The following is a 15,396-nucleotide window of genomic DNA, read 5'->3' on the forward strand; positions in this document are numbered from 1 at the left end:
CGCACTATTTTGCTCAGGGTTAGTACTTATCGGACTAGTGCTTGTGCCCTAATATGCGTCATACTAAATTATTCTGAGACAGTGATTGCATGCGAAAGGCTAGTGCATATTCCTCGCCTTGTCATTTGTAAACTTGTCTCTGCTTCCCCAGTGGAACAGGATTTGAGGCAGTGTTATGTCAAAGTTAGATGAATCTTGCGTCTCCTGAGCTGTAAACGTTGATGCTTCCTCTCCTTCTGAGCACTGCGAGCTGTCGGAGATGCAACTGCACACTTATTTAGGATTTCTACCTTTTTGCTATATCCCTCGCTTTTGCGGCCCGCATTCGAGTCGTTCGCCATTGTCGATGGTTTTTTGTTACTTATTTTCACTTTGTTATTTATTCTTGGTTGCGTGCCATCAGCTGTGGTGCCGGCGATTCTCCGAGCTCGAAACTCTTCCCAGGCACGGGATCCTACCCACAGACCTCCCTTCGCCGCACTCACGAGTGTTCTTTGGTGTTTTTTTTTGTTTTTCTTGCCCTTACTTGCTTTGCCAGTCGACAAATTTGTGCCCCTTTTAATTGTATGCAGATTTGTTAAATGCGCTAGCAATTTTTCTATGATGCTTAGCTGTGCTGTGAGATATCAAGCTTCTTGCTAGTGAAGGCAAGCTTTTTTCCATTCTCTCTTCTGATTTAACCAAGGCAGACTGGTTGCAACTTTCAATTTATTGCCTAGACTTTGGTGCAAGGCACGATGATAGGAATTAATGACAACCTGCACACCCTATATTCAAATTGGTGTGCGGTATTTCAGCCAGCTCATCTTTCAGTGTGGCTGTAACAGTCATTGTGACTCTTCTCAAAGAATATATATGGGTGCATTACATAAAATCTGTTCATTTATTTTGTCATGGGCTAGCTCATTGGTTTTTTATTTACTTATATTACGTCTAATTTTATTTTTTAAAGCAGTAGACGATTTCCTCTCTTGTCATTTATGACATGGCTACAGCCACTGACAGCTGTTGCTCTGGATGTATTTATTTGCAGTTGCCAGCGGCCAGCATCTATTGGGCCATGCGTGCTTCCTGCCTTTGGCTGTCATCCCTCCTGATCCGTTCATGGTAGTTATTTTTTTTTCGGTGATGCATATCTTAGCTGCCTATTTAGAAAAATATTTTCAACATAGGCCTGCAGCTAGGTTTAGAAATGCATGCAAACTCTACATGCACTTCACAGCAGTACCTCAGCTTATATTTACCGGAACTGTAGACTTCTACAAAATATAGTCGCTGATGTAGCTCTTGACACAGCTGCTGTTAACATGAATGTGCTTTGACATTGCACACCTGTTGCTTGCTATGCATATGTGTCCTCGAAAAGGACCTATATGTTCATTTATCCCTTTAAAAACATTGTGCTCTAAAATGATGGTTTACAGTATTTCTGATACAGAGACCAAATTGTCAGTCAGTAATGTAACATTGCACGATGATACCAATCCTTGTATGGCATAGCATCCTTGCAATGGACTGGGCAAGCTGCTGTCAGCACAGATTTATTGCTGGTTTATTGCCATAGCTTATGGTTATACTGCACAGTTTGTGCCTCTACCTTCTTAAAGCTGCATCCTTGAAAAATTTAAATTAGTTGAAGGAAAATTCAAGGAAATGTAACAGTAACACACATTTTGGTGGACACTTGAACCGTGATATAAGGGAGAGATATAGAAGAGAAGTAATGAAAAGATGCCCTAGAGGAGGCCTGATGACCATGTTAGATGCCGCTCTTTAGTTAAACATATCTCGCAATTAAAACAGTTGGTGCAAAACAAACATGGGACTTGCACGCTCACGAGCACCCTCATGTCAGTAAAGCAAAGTGCCAATGTTGCCGTACTTTAGAGCTTTGCTCTTAAAAATGCAGCTGACTGCTGCTCAAAGTATTGAACAAAAATATGTCTTACTTTTCCTCATGTGCAGTCCGCAGTGCTGGTGTCATTTGCAATGGTGATTGACATTGAGTCGCATGATGCGCAGTCCATTCCTGGAGTTAGGGATTTTGTGTGTCGTGTGAATGCGCTGTTAAAATTAGTGCAGAACAATGGTTCTCCAGTTCATTTTAGTTAACTGTATCCTGTGCCACATGCTACCACCCTTTTTCCTCAAATTTTCTAATCTCATTTAGCCATCGGATTGCCACCCACTCATGCATTCACTACTCTTGGAATCCTCCCAGTGTTTTTGTGCGGTATTGCTTATACCTTCTCTGCATTACACATGCATTGCACTTCATCTTTTTTCGATTTAGTCAATATATCTCTGTTCCTGTTTCTTGCATAATCATATGAGGCGACTCAAGCGCACCATCTGGGCTTGTGTTGTAATGTGTAGGGCCCTTCGTTTTTCGGTAAATCCTGGTTGCTCCCTACTGTTGCACCACAAAAGATTCTTAAAGATCAGGTTCAACCCAATTTCTGTGCAAATGTGCCTGTAAGAAAGTGTGGTTTGAAATTGCACAAAGCCGAAGAACTGCTGGAGTGTAGTGGATGTCACATAATTCTTCGGACAGATTTTTTAACAATTCTGGTTATTTTATTTCCCTTTTAATGTTTATTGTTTGTTGGTTGCTTATAATTTTTGGATAAATTGAAAACTACATGTACTGACTGGTATTTCATTCCATTAATTATACCCATTATTATGAAGTTGTGTTGGAAGGTAGGTGTGAATTTAGTATACATGCCTTGAATTTCAGTGATTGTTTCTGCAATGCAAAATGGAGAACAGGTCTCTGCTGTGCGAGTTTTTTGCAATGGAGCGAAAGTAACTGGAGCAGCATTTGTTACTGTGTCACCCAGCCAAAAGTTCTCCCACAGACCACTGAGCTTCTGAATACCTATGGCTTAAAGCTCGAAGCTCTGGTTGCCCTTTCCGAGGTTTTCTGCATTAACGAGTGCAAGCCCAAGGGCTCAGAGCTAACAAGCATTTGAAATCATAGAGCTACACACAGTAGTGCTGGGACCGTGCAGCAAGTCAGTGTGAATTAGGTCGCGATAAACGTGGTTTACTGTAAAAAGCTAATGTGAAAAAATAGTTGCGCTCACAGAAAGCGCTGTTTTTTTCTTAATCGGTCATTGAAACAAAGCAATGCATGTAAAATTTGATATCTCGCTGATCGTTCAATTTTTCCCAGCTAAAGACCAAGAGTTGCATGGAAGTTGTGCAAGCCAACAAGTTGCGTGCTATTTGTGCCAGGGACCTGGAGCAGGCTGGGAAATTAGTGGATGGCCAGTGGTATTCACTCAGTAAAGCAAGCTTTTTCTGTAAGTACAGTTTTTGGCATGGCATCGCTTAGGGATGCATGCACTAAACTGACTGCTCTACACCTGCCCATGCTTCAAGAACAACGAAGTACATGAAAAAAAATGATTCCCGATAAAAAATTGCCGCTTCTGTTATGTTCTTTTAGGAAAGTATTTGCCATTTAAGGGGCTCAGTGTGCTGTGAAAACCTGAAAAATTATTATGTGCTTGTTGTGGCTTTTTTTTTCAAATTTCTCCTTCCACGTCTATGTTGGCATGACCTTGTAGCTTGTCTGCATGATTGGCTGCTACCTACAGTTCGCTTTTTTGTTGCTCCCCTATTGCCTGTCACATTCTTTGCGTGGCAGTCATGCAGTTTGGGAAGTAATCCGATCTGATTTCTGCATTGGCCTGAAGTGCAAGCTTTTGCATGTGGGTCAGGTTTATGGTGTCCCCTTGTTTGCTGTAACTGCAGTTTGGCCATGAGGGTTAGTCCTTTTTTATTTTGATGCAGTGTCATATACTACATGCATAAATTAATGAAGTAAGCACTATTTTTTGTAATAAATGAACATTCATTATAGCTGCGGCCATTACAAGTGCGCTTGACTCTAAAATGGCTGTCTTCCGGCATTGAGTATTACATCTTAAAACCAGCCGGAAGACACAACACAGGAGAAGAGATGAGCCTAAGACGAGGCTGGTCTAACAACTGAAATTTTATTTAGGGAAAGGGGAAAAAGAAGACCTGCAAAGAGATTCAAGCGTGCAAAACCCTAAAGCAGTGAGAGGGTAAAAACAATCGAAAGGCACTGACGTACTAGTAAACCATCTAAAAAACTAATTCCTTACAGTGAAGGTTCACCGACGGTTTAGCCAGGCGCATGTTTTTAGCCTTACAGAGGTACTAAGCCTCAACTATATCAGGACAGATTTATCACTTCCCTAAACCACTGATGTGCCGCGGAAATCAGGCGTGCAAAGAGAAGGGTTGTCCTCCAATTGCATTTACGAGATTGAACGTGCAGTGTCAGGTGAAAATTCGCTCCCTCTCTATACAGTGAAAGTGCTCTCAGCCAGGTGCACATTCACATATCTGCTTGTCTCCCAAAGTAGTTTCAGCTACGAGGCAGTGGAACGCAAAAAACCCGTTTAGTTTTGCAAGTGGTGAAAATTTTTTATCTGCGACTGTGCATAGCGGACGATTACCCGTAGTTGTATCAAGCCTAGTTTGAACGGAGAAGCAAAGGGCTCCTACCTCACTTTTAGCTGTCAAGACAACAGCAATATCATACTTTGGTGTCACTTTCTTGGGACGGTGCGAAATGGCGTGGAGGTAAGGTATAGAGCCCGCCTTTTTGTGCTGCTCAACAACGTCAGCATTATGCGAATGGTGTTCCGTTCCCTCGAGAGAGAAAAAACACTCTTACAGGTGCGCGAGATGGGCAAGTGGAAACCCAGGTGCCATTGGCTTGGAAACCTGCTCCGAGAATGCATTCTAAACACTCTGATGGCATGACTTCCATAAAGCGGTCGTGATGCATGCGATTGCCAACCTGTCTTTCACCAGCCTCGAGTGGTTCGACTCATAGCTAAGAGGCTTCCCGATCTTGGGCTGTGGCACCAACATAAGTGGTCGTCCGCAAAGCGCAGGTATAAGTCAAAAAGCTACAAACGGTTATGCTTAGTGAAATTCAGACGTAAAAGATAGGCTTTGACCGCATGCCTAAAGATTTCTAAAATGTCCTGTGCCAACTTATCTGAGCCCTCCTTGTGCAAAAAAATTAGGTAGCTATCAACATAACGAAATGCTACTATGCCGAGGTCTTCCAAACAGGGCTTTGATGCGGTATCTACTCTGGACAGAGGAATGTCACGGAGGAACGGTGCGACCTGGGACTCTCTGCATATGCCCGATTTATGATGTAAATACCGCCTTGCCAACTCACAAAAGTGGAGTTCTGTGGAGTTCTAGTTTCTTGTGGACAGCAACCTGGGCAGGTGCTCTGCAGTGAGCATCGACATGGAGGGTCTGTGCTATTCATTGTCACATGATAGATCTCTGAGGCATGTGCAAACTGCATCAGGGTGAACAATGAACATGCTTTTACAGATGATTGCGTGATTTCGGTTGCTGGCTTCATAGGGCTGTTGTCCTTTTACTGGAAATCCTCATTTGTCAGTTGGCAGGGCGGTATTTACATGCAGGTCGTACCTTTGCTCAGCAACATTTTTTTGTCTAAAGTCGATAAGGCATTAGAGCCCTGTTTGGAAGACCTTGGCATAGTAGCATTTTGTTATGTTCATGACTACCTAAGTTTTCTGGATGTGGAAGGCTCAGATATGTTGGCACAAGATTTTTTAAAAGTCTTTAGGGCATGCGGTCAAGGCCTGTCTTTTACACCAGAATTGTCTAAGCAGAACCGTTAGCAGTTTCTTGATGCAGACCTGCGCTTTGTGGACGACCATGTTTGTCGGGGCTACAGCTAAAGATCGGGGAAGGCTCTTTTTAGCTACGGGTCGGATCACTAGTTGCTGGGGAAGGATGGTGAAGAGGTGTATTTGTCGCTGGTTAAGGTCAGTAAAGATGGAAACACTTGATGGGTGTGCAATCGTGTGCATGGCATCAGCTTTACATAAGTCATGCCATCACTGCTGAGGACACATTCTTGTAGCAGGTTTCCAAGCAGCTGGGTTCCCACTTGCCCATCTCAACACCCTGTCATAGTATGTTTTCACTCACTCGAGGGTAAGGAACACATACTCGGATGATGCTGATTTACCTTACCTCCACAGTATTTCAGTCTCAAGAAAGTCGCGGGAAAGCGTAATGGTGCTGTTGTCTTAATAGCGAAGTGTAAGACAGGTGGCCTTTGCGCCGCCATTAAAAAAAAAGGCTTGATAAAACTGGGTACTTGTCCACAATGGACAGTGTCACAAAAAAAGGTTCACTACTTGCAAAAGTAACGGAGTTTATTGCGTTCCACTGCCTTATTGCTGCAACTAATATGGGCAGACAGGCAGATATCTGAATTTGCACCTGACTGAGCACTTTCACTCTATAGGGGGAAGGCAAATTCTAATCTGGCACTGCACGCTCAATCTAGTGAATGCAAATCTGAGGATGACCTGTCTCTTTGCACGCCTAATTTCTACGACACATCAGTGGTTTATGGAAGGGATAAATCTGTCGGTAGATAGTTGAGGTTTACTACATCAGTAAGGCTAAGGACACGTGTCGGTAAACCTTCACCGTAAGGAATTTGCTTTTTTAGATGATTCATTAGTATGCCAGTGACCTTTGATTGCACTTCGCCCTTTCACTGCTTTGGGTTAATGTGCGCCCGTATCTCTCTGTGGGTCTTCTTTTGCGGCTTTCCTTCAATGATGCCGCCGCGGTGGCTCAGTGGTTATGGCGCTCAGCTGCTGTCCCAAAAGACGCAGGTTCGATCCTGGCCGCGCCAGTCAAATTTCAATGGAGGCGAAATTTTAGAGGCCTGTGTACTGTGCGTTGTCAGTGCACGCTAAAGAACCCTAGGTGGTCGAAATTTCTAGAGCCCTCCACTACGGCGTCCCTCATAGCCTGAGTCACTTTGGGACGTTAAACCCTCTCAAATCAAAATCTTAAATGAAATTTTTGTTAGTCCAGCCTCTTGAGCTCATGTCTTCTTGTGTGTTCTGTCTTCTGGCTGGTTTTAATGTGAGTCAGTACCAACTCGGCCAGTCGTAAGCCTTGTTCAGTAATACATTTTGAATAAAGTGAGAACTTTACTAGGCTATGCTGCCGGGGATCATGTCCGCAGCAGTTGTGGACAACTTAGAAGAGAAAACGTCATGCGATTGGTTGTGTAATTGGAAGAGGATGATGTCAGGATGTTGCGCGAAAAGAAAATTTCGTAATCGGTTAACTATTTACAGCCAAAAATGTCCAAAAAGTGGCGGGGCCAGACAAAAAGTGCCCCGAAATTTGAAAACGCTGAAAGAAGGTGGAGCTACAGCGTAGCGCCAAGTTTGAAAAACGGGAAGTATGGACAAAGCTAAAGCTTGGCACCAAGTTTGAAAACTCGAAATGAGCAATCACGGGACCAGTGATAAGTGACCTATACGTAACCAGGAGATAGAAAAAAGAATGATAAAGTAGAAGGAATTAGGTAATTATTGAGAAGCAAAAGGCAATGAACGGGTGATTATACTGGGCGGGTATTCAGTGAGTGGGCAGGAACGATGCATGGAGGAAAATTTGAAAACTCGAAATCGTTGCTGGGATGAAATGAGGGTAAAATAAGAATTAATTGATAGCCAATCAAGTCAACGAGAAAACAACCATGGCGACAAATTTGAAAGGCGACCAGTGTCGAGGAGACGTCAACGCTTTCACATTTTTTTTTGTGCAGGTATCAGCGGAGATCTCTATTTTTTCTTTTTTTCACCCAAGACAAAGACCACTCTTCTTGGCTCATGGGTGATGTATCTAGGAACCTGCGGCTAGGACAACGCTGGACAGCATGCATCAGCAAGCTCGAAAAAAAGCATGAAACAGTAAATAAAAATGGATCATTTTCGTTTCAATTCTAATGGTTTTGTGCACGAATTACTTTGGAATGCACAAAGGTTGTGTTAATTGACAGGCGACCATTAACAAGCTGTGCATTTTTGTGCATTGCCTACTCCAGAACACAAATCCTGTGTTAATTGATAGGTGACACAGTAACGACTGTTACACAGTGTACGAGCACTACACCAGACACACTACAGAAGACAAAGCAAGCTACAGAAGACAAGACAGACTACAGAAGTCAAGACAGACTACACAAGAGAGGACAAACTACAGATGACAGACTATAAAAGACAAGACAGACTACACAAGACATGCCCAAAATACGACAAGACTACAGAAATTTTCTGTCTTAGAATCCTGTAGGGTGTTTTGACTGGGAAGTCAACACAGTGATTCGTTTTGTCATTCTGAGGGTAGGCGCATGGGCTGCTGGCTGCCTTGTGTGAGCAATTTAACCTTATGTTTTTTTTCCAATAAACTTCAGTTAATAGTACCGCTTGTCCTTCGTTTTCTTTCTCTTGGTGTCCCCCGTAGCAGCACTTTCGAAAGTTTTAAAATGATGTACCAACTCGCTCAACTGTCCGTGTTACTCCATTCCTTCTATCTACTGCCTCCGCATTCTCGCTTACCTTTTGCAATCCAACAGCAAACACACTGCCGTCATTTCTCGCCTTACTCCCACCGTCCACCAGACCATCCGGCTTATCCGGCGTGTCGCTGATCGGAACAACGGAATGCGCAAACACGACCTCCGTCATCTTGTGCAAGCCTTTGTCCTCAGCCGCCTTGTTTACTTCTTCCCATATCTCTTCCTCTAACATGCCAAGGAAGACAAGGTGAATTGTCTCATGCGCCAAGCCTACAAGTCGCCGCTCGCACTCCCCACCTCTCCCCCCTTCTTCTCTATTGGCGATTGGCGTTCACAACACTGTTTCAGAACTTGTGGAGGCCAATTGCACAGCACAACTAAACCGTCTATCTCGCAGGCCCCCTGGCAGAGCCCTTCTCTCGTCCCTCCACTTGTTCCCTATGTCCCCTGTCTGTATCATCCACCCCTTACCCTCATATATCTTCTCCATGCGCACAGTCAACCCCCTTCCCAAGATCATGCACCCTGGTCATGACGTCACCCATCGACTTGCCCGCGCTTCCACCCTCTGGCGCGAGTACGGCTCAAAATCCGACGCTGTGTGTGTTGACGCGGCACCATACCTTCCCACCCTGCTTACGTCCTCGCCACCCTTTACATAAACTTTCTCCTCTCTCCGTCGCCACTATTCCTGCTCTCACCACCACTGCCGCCGACGAAGCAGCCATTGTCCTTGCCTTTGCTGCCACCACAGCCAGTTTCATAGTCGGCGACTCCAAGACTGCAGTCCGCAACTTTGCAGAAGGTCGAATGTCCTCCTCTGCGCACAGCACTTTTTAGCACTCCTCCCCCCTTCCCGTCCTAGGCAACTCCTCTGGGTTTCGGCTCACGCTGGGCAGCCTGGAAATTAGGCGGCAAATTTAATCGCTAGCAAGATGACAGTCCGAGCGGTCCCCTACACAACGGGTTGGAAGCACTTGACTCCCTCCTCATATTTCGTGACATCATCCATCACCGCGACTCCCGCCTATCCCTCCCTCCCCCTCGCAACTCCCTCTCTATGCTCCAGCAGAGTTCATAGTGCCATTTACAGGTCCACACTAGCCTCTCTCCTGCCCGCCTTGGCCCTATCAATGCGAGAACATGACTAGGCCTATGTCGACAAAGTGGTGTCTGCCAAACGTGCCTGCAAAATATGTCCGCAGCCTGTGTGCTGTACGATGTCGGTACACATTAAAGATCTCTAGGTGGTCGAAATTATTCCGAAGCCCTCTAATACGGCACCTCTTTCTTCATTTCTTCTTTCAATCCCTCCTTTATCTCTTCCCTGAAGCGGTAACCACATGGCAGCGTTTTTTCGGCGCCGCGTCAGCGCCTCGTCTATCGGCGTCCCCGGAGGCGAAATTCTGGCGCTCGGAACGAGGCGACGCAGGAGGGTGCAGGTATCTGGCGAGGCCAGATCTCGGCGTCAACGCCGGAAGTGCCTCGCAAGTGGGAACCAATGAGGAACGGCGAAGCAGAAGTCGACTTCCGGAATCGGGCCTACCCGTCGGTGCATTTTGTTTGTGTGGTTGTCGTCTGCATCGTGCTAGCATGGCGCCGTCGCTCATCGACAACGACACCCTGATAAGGAATGCTGAATGCAGACCAGTGCTTTGGCAAGTGAAGCACAAAGACCACAAAAGCCAACTGAAAAAGAATATCCTTTGGGCCGAAGTTGCCGCCGCCGTGCTACCGAATGTACCTAACGCAGGTAAGGGTTTTTGCATTGCTGTCCGCTTGACCGAGTGTTCGGCTTTGATGAAACTTCTGAACGACTTTATTTCAGAGAATTTAATGCAGAAGCGGTGGAAATCTTTGAGAGAAGTTTCGCCGGATTCTCGTTGCGAAGGAGTGTCAGAAAAGTGGTGCGGGAGCCGAAGATGTCGAGGAATCGGTCAACGGCGATGTATCATGGGCATATTATGACCAAATGATGTTTTTGCGAGACAGCGTGGAAGGAAGGCCGTAAGTCTGATGCATGTTCTAATCAGTGCACGCAAATAAAACCTCATCGGTTTGATGCCTTCTTGTTGTTGGGCCTGATACTGCTTAGTATTGAGAGTTGTTGTTGCCTGAAATACGCTGCCACATACCCACGGTGGGAGATTGGCCAGCGTTTGGTGCAGATTCAAACAAGGAAAGTGTTGAGAGATCTCCGCGACAGAGAGCGACTTCGAATAATGTTGTAAGTAATGTGCTGGAAGCAATGTTTGCCTTCATGTAATGAAATAGGGTGTCTGTCAAACCTTCACTACACAAGGTAAATTCATGTCACTGGCGCGGCCTGGTTGACAGAAGTGTAGACATTAGCAGAGGCCCAAGCGGGAGCACACATGGACTTGCAGGGCTTTGTGCCACGCCTCGTTGCAAATGCGGCGCCTATCACTCGCTGAATTTTTTCCCCCTCTGCACTTGGTCTTTTTTTGTGCCACTGTCACTGCCTATCTTACAAAGAGCCCAGTCCAGCCTCCCTAGGATAGTGGGTCATGATTAACAGTTGCTTTTAGATGTACACGGTAGCACTGTAGAATTTCGACATGGAAATAAACGAAAATTTCAACCTGTTTGCTGCATGCTGCAAGTGCATGACCGAATTCTTTTTGGAAAATTTCGTAAGTACGTATGGGGATCGGCTACTGTAGCTTATTTACATTTCGTTCACATTACACTTACCATGGCATGGGGAATGCCTCAGGGGGAATGCCTGGAGTATTCTTGCGAACAATAGTTGTTCCTTGCTTAGTAGTTGGGCTTCTTTTACTTTGCTGAACGACACAAATGTAGCACATCTCATCAGAATTGTGAATGCACATGTCTTGCACTGTTTTATTTCACTATGCCCCATGTTCCTCTCATAAAATTCTGCCCTAACCTGTCTCCTGATAGCCCTGGCAGCGAATGAAGGATATAGGACAGGGAGATCCCTTAACATCTTAACGGATTCACAAGAGGCGTGCGGGAACTATACTAGAGGCAGAATTAGCAGCACGGCACTCAAGATCCTCAGTAGAGCTCTGCTCCCTGAGGGATGACCAATACACAACATAATCTGGATACCGAGTCACGCAGGGATCAGGGGCAACGAAGGGGCAGACAACCTAGCTCGAGGAATGACCAGCCGAGCAGGAACGTCATTAACCCCAGAGGGGCCCCAGATTAATTGCGGGGACAGCTAATCGGAATTATTAAACCTATATAAGGGGATAAGATTCCAATACCCCCCACCACATAAAGCATTATCGAAGGAGGAAGCCACAGGATGGCGAAGACTGCAAACAGGCTCCTTCCCAAACTTATACATGTTAAACAAGATGTTCCCCACACAGTATAGCGCCAACTGTCCGTGGTGCGGAGCAAACCCAACACTATATCATGTCACATGGGAGTGCGGAAGAAATCAAGCATTCCACAAACACAAAACACCAAGTGCGGAGCAATGGGAGAGCCGGCTCACCAGCTGCGAGCTAGGGGTCCAAAGGGCCCTCAAAGCGCACGCAAGCGAGGTGGCCCGACTCAGTGGAGCCCTGGACTAGGGGCCCACCCACGGCCAAGGAGGACCCAAGCTTCAAGACGAAGACTTCGCCCTCTACTGCTACTGCTTCCTAAAGGAACCAATAAAGTATTCATTCATTCATTTCACTATGCATAATTACAGAACATCCGGCAGCATGACAGCACAGGTTCTGCTTCAGAACATTGTCACAGGCTACTGCGACATTGAGCCTGTGTCCATCCCATCAAGTGAGAACAGCCAGGGCCAGGCAGGTGGAGCCTTTACCGCTGAACAGCGGATTGCCACGGATATGGCTGTCGCGCCAGATAACCAGAGCTTGCTGGACGAGGCGCCGTCGCTAACACCACCACTCCTCCACCAGAAGCCAGGCCACTACAGAAGAAAAGAAAACATAAAGTCTTTCCGTGAAGAGCTGGAACAGGTTTCAGCACTAATTAGAAATAATACACCACAGGATATGGATGAACATTTCGCTATGTCATTGGTGCACCACATGTGGAGAGTTAAACCAGAAAGGAGGATTAAGATGCAGCTAAGAGTTCTGCAGGTAATGCAGGAATTTGCCGAATAAACCCAAGCTTCTCTCCTACATGAAGTCATCTCCATAATTTCATGTTCCTTAATTTTCATCTTACAGAGTATGCATATCTGTTGTGCTAGATAGGTCACATGAGGATGACATTAGGTTAAATGAAAACTTACAAAATCATTCTCTAAGCTGGGTGAAAAAACAAAACAAAAACCCACCCTCTGGACAAGTTCCTTTGCCATCAGTAAATAAAAAACTGCATCAGTGATGCAAACAGTGCATCTTGGAGCATTTAAGATAATTTTTTTCAGGTCTGCATGCATGCAGTGTACTTAATTTAAATTTAACTTGTATGTAGGATGCAAAAAAAATTATGTCCAAGCCAGTTGCACTGCATAGTCATCCTTTCTACATACCTAAACCAGTTGATGTAATGTGTCAAAAGCTGGGAATATAAACAAAGAAGCACTGAGGACAGCTCCCGATTGAAGAAGACAATTTTTGTAGTAACAACAAACATTTTTGTTGTCACAACAAAACGTCTTGTCGTTACTACAAACATTTTTGTTGTCACAACAAAATGCCTCGTCGTTACTACAAACATTTTTGTTGTCGCAACAAAATCTTTTTTCGTTACTACAAACTTTTTTGTTGTCAACAAGTTTTTTGTCATGATAAAAAGTGCGTTGTTACGACAAACATTACCTTGTATTCTTCTGTTCACGTGCCTGTTGTTGAAGTTCGTGTAGTGGCAACAAATAAATTTGTCGTTGCAACAAACGGGCTTTTCAGACAAAAAAAAGAGACTGTCGTCGCAGCAGATGCTTTTTTCGCAACAGAGTGTATCGATGAGAGAAACCACAACAAGATCGACACTACACATTCTGTAGCGCGGGAGCGAGCTGAAGCAAACTGAGAAAAGGCACTGTATCACCACTATCAACAGAAGTGCATTCTGCACACGATTTTTGTTTGCATGCGGCTATCGCTATACTCTAGGTCTCGAAACAGGAATGGTACGTCCGTGCATATGCATACCAATTCATCGGGCGTGGGTGTTGTAGATCGCGCGCAGCAAACGTTCTGATCTTATTTCAAGCCTCGATCGTTTTGCGTGAAGTCTACACCGCAGCTACATGCATTGTCTCTGAAGATTTCGAATATTTGCTGTCAGCGTTTTGGTGCAGCGCGATATCGGTGCTTGTTGCATAGCAATTCATCGGTATACTCTCTTCATATGCTCGTATCGTAGTTTAATTGTAGCCGCACATCTCACGAACTGCGCGCAGCGTTATTCGGTGGTAGTAGATATTACACGCAGCAGTGGGGCGATCAACGGCCGATCGCGCTCTTCGCCTGTGCATAAAGCTTGAAGTGTACTATCGTGCGGGTATGTGTTATATGCATTGTGACATTCCGTGCGTGCTACGAGGATCCACGTTCGACGGCGCGGCGTAGACGGAGACCCGTGACAGCGGCATCATCAATTACCCAGCCATGCTCTTTGAGTGACGACCAGAACAACCGGACCCGCCGCCGCCGCCGCGGGGAAACAGGCTTTATCCTCCCCAAGTTCCGGGCACATTTTAGGACAAGGGAGCTGTCAGCGGGCCAGAGCGCGCCGTACCACAGCCGACGCTATGCGCTACCGCGAAGACAACATTCTTTCCCTCCTTCCCCTTTCGACGTGGGCTATCGCCGGGAAGGCACCCACAGCTTCCCGCCGTGCCTCGTGAACAAAAGCGCATTCCCAGAAGGGCCGCGACGGACACCTGTCATGGCGGACAGGCAGTACTCGCCAAGAATGTGGAAAGACAGGCGCTAGTGAATTAGCTCCGAAGAGAGAGCCTGTGTATACTCTCACTTGAGAGAGAGTGGTGGCGTTTTTGTTGTTTATTTAGTTTGTATTGTTAACAGACTCTGGGTTCGAGGCTAAGCCCAACCCAAGGGGTGGTCCCCATCTCGCATGTTATTTTGGATTGGAGAATTGATGCTTTGGGCGGGCCACTGGAAATGACCGCCCTTAGTCCTTTGTTAATCAAGTGCTTAAAAGCACATGTAAACGGATGCAGGCCAGTCTGAGCTGGGGCTCCATGCTTAGCATGTAATGTGATGCTACTTAGGCACTAACCTGCCCGGTCGATGAGTAAAGTAGTGCAAAGTTTGTTCTTTTGTAAATTCAGTTCTGCTTTTTCCAGTTTAACTCTCTGTATATGTATGTTGTAAAATTATGCTCTGCTGTCATCATCTACAAGCTCGCCTCCTGTTCATCTTCCAAGCCGAACGACACTAGCGGAAGGGTTTGTGAACCATCCTCGAAGAAACGGACGACTATTGAAATTCTACTGCATACATGCTCAGGACGACATCGTTCGCCAAGAGGGCCTTCAGCGCCGAAGCCCGACGGCGTGCAGCTTCTGCCAGCAACCGCTCGAGCCCAACTCCGGAGCCACTCCATCACCCCCATGAAGTCGTCGGCACGTAAGCTCGGACGCCCCAGCCTCTGATGTATAATCTTAATCATGTGTAATTATTGAATATACCTGTTTGTTTAAACTGAGCCATACGGTGTCTCTTTGCCTCTCCGTCCCGTGTGGACCTGCGCATTATGGGGGTCATCACACTGGTGTCAGAAGTGGGGTCTCAAAATCAAATGTCCTCTGAATGCTGTGACATTCATGACTTCAAAATTGTAATCAAAAGGGAATCACGGGACTGATTGTGGGACTTTTACCCCCATTTGAGAGGCTTGAGGCACTGGAGGGCTTAAAAAAAAATGACTGTATCTGAGGGAGCTCCCACTCCACAGCCGTCGCTCGGAGCAAGCATGCTGGCATTAGGAAGCGTCGTTCCGACGTTTACGGGAGATAAGACAGG

The 15,396-nt window shown here is 45.8% G+C and overlaps 1 long non-coding RNA gene across 1 annotated transcript; it reads left to right on the top strand.

Annotated features, from left to right (window-relative positions):
• The first annotated feature begins 422 nt into the window (after nt 1-422).
• Nucleotides 423-3,311, top strand: LOC144097559 (uncharacterized). The gene is made up of 3 exons (XR_013307061.1): nt 423-497; nt 1,034-1,107; nt 3,179-3,311. It is a non-coding gene; the product is annotated as an uncharacterized LOC144097559 (long non-coding RNA).
• Nucleotides 3,312-15,396: the final 12,085 nt, after the last annotated feature.

This window comes from Amblyomma americanum, chromosome 7, assembly GCF_052857255.1.
Source record: "Amblyomma americanum isolate KBUSLIRL-KWMA chromosome 7, ASM5285725v1, whole genome shotgun sequence".
NCBI lineage: Eukaryota > Metazoa > Arthropoda > Arachnida > Ixodida > Ixodidae > Amblyomma > Amblyomma americanum.